This window comes from Astatotilapia calliptera, chromosome 18, assembly GCF_900246225.1.
Source record: "Astatotilapia calliptera chromosome 18, fAstCal1.2, whole genome shotgun sequence".
NCBI classification, from domain to species: domain Eukaryota; kingdom Metazoa; phylum Chordata; class Actinopteri; order Cichliformes; family Cichlidae; genus Astatotilapia; species Astatotilapia calliptera.
This window is the reverse complement of record NC_039319.1, coordinates 7,133,106-7,140,381: the sequence shown is the minus strand read 5'-3', so window position 1 is coordinate 7,140,381 and position 7,276 is coordinate 7,133,106. Positions and strand designations below refer to the sequence as shown.

The 7,276-nt window shown below is 40.6% G+C and overlaps 1 long non-coding RNA gene across 2 annotated transcripts; it reads left to right on the top strand.

The window, feature by feature from the left end:
- The first annotated feature begins 1,579 nt into the window (after positions 1-1,579).
- On the top strand, positions 1,580-6,229 carry LOC113010853 (uncharacterized). Of its 2 annotated transcripts, XR_003270392.1 has the most exons (6): positions 1,580-1,673; positions 1,956-2,102; positions 3,095-3,150; positions 3,424-3,620; positions 3,738-3,846; positions 5,738-6,229. It is a non-coding gene; the product is annotated as an uncharacterized LOC113010853 (long non-coding RNA). The 2 variants fall into 2 exon arrangements; XR_003270391.1 differs by having other exon boundaries at positions 3,095-3,620.
- Positions 6,230-7,276: the final 1,047 nt, after the last annotated feature.

The window sequence follows — 7,276 nt, the reverse complement described above, 5'->3', positions numbered from 1 at the left end:
AATTAAATTCACACATGGCTGAAAGAAAACATGTGCAGCTATAATGAGATCTGACCCATATTCGTTTCAGCATCATTTGGTTGTTTATTCCCACTGGCCACTCCTGGAGATGGCAGCTCTTTTCATTACCTGTATATTAGATGTGAACCAGCCTGCTTGTTTATAGAAGCCACTTAAATCTGACACCGACTCAGACCGAGCCCTTCCAGCTCTTCGCCTTCATTTACTTCTTAAGGTCCGGCAAGCTGTAACGACGTCAGCTTATGTGCTGCAGACGGCCCTCGTTCTCTCAGGATGATTTCATTATATTTATTGTAACACATTGCTCCAGTTTGACCTCTGCACGACATGTCCATTAAATTTTAAGCCTGCTCTGGATCACCCCACCTACACCTACCTTAAATGAATGCTTCTGCAGAAAAGGATATTCCATTGCCACAAACCTCTTTTCAATTAAATATATGCTGCTACTGAGTAGTTTATAAATGGCTTGTTACTTATGATCAACTGAGAGATGCCAGCAAAAACAGAGATAACATGCTAATCTATGATATCACATGCCACAATTGCAGTTTGACCTGCAAATGGCATATAGATTCTTTCTGGATATACTTTTCACAGGTATATGCCACACTGTACAACAAACTGGCAACAGTTACCATGGATCTAGCCACTGAGTCTAAAAAGTGAAGCCCATGCATGTGGAAGTGTCTTAAACCTGCAGTTTTTTGTAATGGCTAGCAATGACTGGCTCCCCTGACTTCAAATTATATAGAAGTCTTACTTCTCCCTTGATTTATTACTTTACCAAGTATTTTTCTGATGAGCGTATGTAGAGTCTCAAATGCTAGGTTCGAGTTATATTCAACACATTATATCCATGTTGTAAATTATGGTTGACAAGTTTTTGTACACAGATGTTCTCAGGTTCTACCCTCCACTTTTTGGTAAAAACCAGTATCAAACCAACATGTTACTTCTTGGTGGTTACGTTCATGTTTTATATACAGTTCCTGGTATAACTGCTGTTTCATTTCCTCTGCATGTACTATTTTTGAGTAATTTAATTACAAATATTTGACCCAATTACACTTTGTTCCAGACTGAAGTGAGAAAGACACCACATGCATTATACTGCCAAAAGTTTAGTGTAGTGTGAAGGACTCTTCAACACCAAACTTTCTCATCCACGTCTTTATGCACCTTGCTTTGCAAAAAAGGTTGGGGACCGCTGCCTTAGACTACCCATTCTTTCACAAATGTTTGGATGCCTAGGTGCTTGATATTCATACACCCATTCAAGTGATTGGAACATCTTCATTCAGTAATTTGGATGGATGAGTGAATAATTTTGGCAATATAGTACATGAGAACCATCATTTTAAATCTTTAAATGAACATGAGGATGAGGTTGCCATTTAAAGAGCCTCCTTAAAAAGCCCTTTAATGCCCATTTTCCTTAGCATTTCAATGGGAACCATACAAGACCGTCTCCCACACAGGGCTTAAAGCAGCAGAGCAGTTAAAGTCTATCAAACAGTGTATAAAGCCACCGTTATGTCCTTACAGGCTGCTTAAATCCTCAGTCAGAAGCCTCTGTGTTTGTCCACACTGTCAGCTAGACGGCCTGATGAAAGGCAGTCGCTCTGCGGCCGGTCCGTCTGTGCTTTCAGGTGAGAAGGTTTCATTATATTGATTTCCCAGGAGGCTCACCTCTACTCAGTTCTCTCCTTGTTGGGTCATTTCTGCTCAGTTTCTGAGACCTTCTCATTATTCTGCAGCCCGATACCCAAACGTATGGATCAACGAGTGATTCTGTGCCTCGATACATGCTGTTATTTTTTTCTGTTCTAACACCCACACTATCATTTACTTTCATATTCCTCATTGCTGTAAAACCAGCAGCAGCCATTAATCATGAGTCTGAATGCTCACATTGCTTGTTTCTCATTCAGCCCGCAGGCTGTCGTGGATGCCGCCTTCCCAGAAGGCCGCTGGCTAGCAGCTTGTTACTGTGTCAACTAACTGACCACCCACGACTCTGCCTGCATGCCTTGGCCTGGCCCCAGAGGCTCATGGGTAATCTGTCATCCAGTGTGTGTGTGAGTAAACAGAAGAATATTAATCTTATGTTTGCCAAGACCTCAAATCCACTCCCACTCAGCCTTAATTAACTGTTTCACAGTAATTCAGGGAGCTGATCTAATTATTTCACTATCTGGCCAAAATGGTTATAAAAAAGTTCTTTCCAGGTCTGACGCATTCAGGATTCAAGGAGGAAGTGATGATGCTAAAACCTTAAAGGATTGTTACAAACTGGAATAGTGTGTTATGTTTGGTTGGGGGTTTTTTTTTGGGCCTAGTCTTGACATCTCTAGTCTGCTTCATGTCTTGACTTTTGAAGCCCACATTACATTTCAAGAGAAAATGTAATCACTGCTTTCCAGTCTCATGATCTCCGTGTTTACTCCAGCAGCTGTGGGCACAAATGAATCCGTGCAGCTTGAAGTAATCCTCATCAATTCAGCACAGTGTTTTCTCGGCAAGCATACTGCCAGTGCAGAATGTCGTGATTAGGGTGGACTAGACAGATATTAACATGACAATGAGCCAGTTCTTTGGTCAAGAGTAACACTTTATAAGGTGCAGAACAAGTATGCAAACACAGACTTCGAGCTGTTTAAGGCTGATTATAAGCTGAGGCTGCAGTTTGCTACAGCATGAAGTAACAGGAACAGACTGACCCTTTAGCTTTGGTTCACTACAGCTCAAAACACTTTCGCAGAGATCTAGGTCGGGGTGGGCTAGCTGATGAAGCTAAAGTAAGTGAAGGGCCACATTCTGGCAAACTGAATTATAACATGACACACGTAGCGCTCATTTACATTAAACTCCATAAATATATTAGACACAGTGTTAGCATTTGCCAGCTAACAAGGCTTAAGTCTTTCTATTGTGGTTATGTTTTGACAAAAACACTGCGGTCTAGTTTAATACAGTATTCAACCATAGCAAACAATTTTACTTGATGATACTTCATGATAGATGGTAACTCTGGATCTGTATCCTACCATAACTCCATGTCATGGCCCAGCGGCCCAAGGAAAATGAGATGAACACAAGCGCAGGATCCAAACCGGAAGAGAAGCAGTAAGTGAACAAAAGTTTATTTTCCCACATAGTAAACACAAAATCCAAATTTAAACTATGACACTATATTAGTTGGCGTGCTATCAAAGCTAAGGCATTTAACTGAAAACTAGGCAGCTCTAGAATACAGTGGTACAGCTGTGACTGTGGGGAGGTGGCAGCTGGGCCGGGGGGAAACTATGACCACTGAAATGAGAGGAGAGCACAGTCAGAGTGGTCCAGCGGTGAATCTGAGTTCCCAAAGTCAAACTGAGTCACCTTATTTGGTTACAGGTGGAGGGAAGCAAGAGGGGACGGGTGGAGCCGAGGTTCAGGTGAGCACGTGGCAGAGGCGTAGGGAGGCAAGCAGGTGAGTGACAAAAGAATTGGCAATGGTTTACCAGCAGCAGGTGACCGAGGTCCAGGGAAGCGGGGATGACTGAGGCAAGAACCCCACTCCAGGAGCCGACTATGAAGACAGGAAAAAACAGGTAAATTTTCACACAAGATCTAGACTGAGCGATACGGCTAACATGGGTTAGCAGATGCTCAGGCAATGACTAATTGAGCGTGCAGGTCTTATATGCTGCTGCAATAATTGCCAACAGGTGGCCGGCCAGAGAGGAGCAACCAGTCTCCACCCAGAGGAGGAGGGCTGCTGGATAACTACAGACACTCCACATCTGGGAGAAGAGCAGAATGGAGATGGAGAAAAATGTGAATAACTGCTGATGTTTGTCAGATACAATGATTATTTTCTTTGTTCCCTGATTGCTGAGATTTGGGAGAACAGTTTCATAAAAACTAAAATTACAGTTAGAGTGAAGAATTGGTTTGGAGTCATTACTGATGACACAGGTTTTACATTGGCATTTTTAGATAGTTGCCTGTGCAGACCCTACCCAGAGAGGTATGCAACCCATGTGTAGATGTATGTGGATGATGCTCTTCTTAGACTGAATCCTGACTGGAAGCGTAGGATAGCAAAGGGAGCGAAAAAGCATCAAATTAAAAAGGTGGGGACACCAAAAGCACAGGCAGCAGCAAAGTGGACAGTGTCCATTGTTTTTAATGCTTGGTTCCATTTCAGCTCAGTGCATTTCTGCACTTCTCCACAGCTGCTTCAAGGTCACTAGCAAGAGTAGCCCACATACTGGTGTTTGTGACAGTAAAGCCTGGTGGGAATAAACAACTACAACATGTAGACCACGGCTCACAGTGCTGTCCATAGGCTCTACATAGGACCAACTCACAACTATGTTTAAGCCGAGACCTCAGAGGGTTGGCAAAAGTGATTTTGGTGCTTATTTAATGGAGATGGAAGTCTGACTGTGAACTATAGCATCTATGGGCTTTTATAAATGTGGTGCTTTTTTCCTCTTAAAAGAAAATATCACTCAGTAACTTATTTATATGTAACTGGTAAAAGAATAAGAGTAAATGTCCCCAAACCTGATTTTTGGGGGGCAGGGCTGTCTGCAGGTAGAAAACTTATCAAATGGGCTGATTTTATTACCTTTGAACAAAGTCGGTCCAGCATTTCCAGCAGTTAGACTCAGATAATCAGCAGTTTGATCTTTTTTTCTCTCTCTGTAAGAAATTGAAGCATATTTCCTAAATCTCATCATCTCCAGATGTAACATAATCTTTTTTAATTATCAGTTTTCCTCCCACTCCTTCCCATCAGCCCACTCACTGGCAAATTGGACAGTAAGTCGACATGCATTAAGAAGCGCGTTATTTACATTTGCAGGTTTTGTGATAAATATCTAACTGTGTGATTGTGGTAAAGAGTACTCATTGGGCTTGTACGTTATCCTAAATACATTAAATATACAAATGAATATTAATTATTGTACTTTATTTATTATAACTTACTGTGGACCTTCTATAATTTGATTAATATGTTATGGAAAAGTTTTCAGATCTTCAGATGACCTTTCTTTGTACTTCATATATTTTATTTCCCATACAGCACAACCTTATTGTTTTTTAACAGGCAGAACAATGTTCAGACAGGAGCTTTGCAAGTTAAATTCTCTATCTTATATTAGCATAACACATATACAGTGCAGCGCTGCTTTGTTCGCCTTAAGCGAAAGCTGATTATAATTAGTGAATTAAATTAGTGTCAACTGCAGAAAAAAGTAAAGGAAGAAGATAAAAAGCTTATTATTTGTTTGAGCGTGGGAGTCTGTGTGTGTGAGTGTTTGACCTTGAGCTTGTGTGAATGTTTATTTCCATCACAGTATATCCATTTTTTAAAGAAAGCCCAACAAAAACTCTGAGACCTGCACGCTGCCTTCTCTAACTTGTGCTCACTGTTCTTCTGCTCAAAGCCGATGGAAAAATCCAAATGGTGAATTCAGAGGGATGCATTGCTAATCTGATTGTTCTGACCTCGCTGCTCTTTGCTAACCTGTAATGGAGGAACGCCACACTCACAAAGACCATGAAAGAGAAATTAGACTCGCAGACTGGAAGCATTTTAGCTCCACAATCTGCATAATGAACTTTAAGCTGCTGATCCCCGCCTGCGTCTTTCTTTCTGCCTCACTTTCTTTCTATTTTTTTTTTTTCCTTTTTCTTTCTCTGTCTCCCATAACAGGCTGCAGCCCGCTGATAGCAGACCTTCAGTCAGAGAGGATGGAGCTGTGATGTTTCTATCAGCAGACAAGCGAATGAACGAACTTCCAGCTGAGCCTCTGAAGCCACGTCAGCTGCCTCCCTCCTCTTCCTCCTGACCCTATCCTCTGTCAGCCCTTTCTTTTGTCTCACATTATCCCCCCGTGCCACTCTGACTCTTTTCTTCTCTTTCGTAAATGGTTAAAGTCACTCCTAGAATATGTTATGTTCCTTTATCGTCTCCGTTGACGCTTTCATCACAGCTGTGAAACGTTTTCGTGTGAAAACAGCAGAGTCCCATTAATCATTTCAGTTGACTGTCCAGTTCTGGTATCAGTGTTTGAATGTTTGATGAGGTTTGGACTGCTGGAGGATGTTCGGGTGGAGTCCAGTGGGAGTCGGTCCAGCTGCTGCTGCTGTTCAACAGCCTGAAGCTGTTTGCCTGATCATTAGTTCGCCTGATGTTACTACTCAAACAGACCTTTTTTTTTTTTTTTTTTTTTTTTTTTTTTTTACACCGTAGTTTGGAAAGATTAGAGCATATAAATACAGAATATGTATGAGAGACCCGAGGAGCAATGATTTCAACGGATGTAAGCCTTTAGAGTACCTCTGTTATTTTGTTACTTGCATATATGCTTATTTCCTTGAAATCATGCTAAGCTAAACATGGACTCCATCTGAAGTCCACTTGTTGTCATATTGATATGACTAATTACATTTTTCGCAGGCTTTGGTTGCGGCACATAAACAGGAAACTGTGTGGGGAGCAAAGGAAAAGTATTTGCAGAAAAGTGCCACACATCAGTTCAAATTGTGTTCAAACGGGGAACGTAAAATGTCATATACATTATTTTACAAAAATACACATTACATGTACTTCAGTCAAATCTTTCAGAGATGTCTGCTGGCTACCTGAAACATATTTAATAATTCTATAGGATGCTAAAAGTGACAACATAGAGGAAACTTAATGTCTTGTTTTGACAAATTGCAGTAATATATTCTCTTTTTTTAAAAATAAATAAAAAAGGTGATAGCAGGGCTTACATTTCTCTGGCACTGTGATGAAATCTGATGGCAGATAGTTATGTGCATAGCAAATAGTCTTCCTCATTTTTTTTCTAGCTGTCACATAACTAGAAAATGGCTGCAAATGCATGTATTAAGCCAGACCTCCCTTATGTCTTAGTCTGATGTATTTTAGACTAACATACAAAGTATATGTGAAAAATTTTATCTTTAAGATCCACTTAGTGAAATAAACTTGTATTACTAAAAATAAAAGCCCATGTTGTATATTAACAACATTGTTTAAATGTTGTTAAGAAGCATAATAAACCTGCAAGCTTTTTAAATACGTGCTGTAATACATATGCAGTTATGCACACCATGTCTTATTTTTGTGACAGCGATTTAATTTAATGGGTGAACCCTCAAAAGGGTTAAGATGGTAGAAACATGGGCAAGAAGAAGTGCTGTGTGAGAAGGTGGACGTCACAGATGAAGGAAGAAAGAAAAT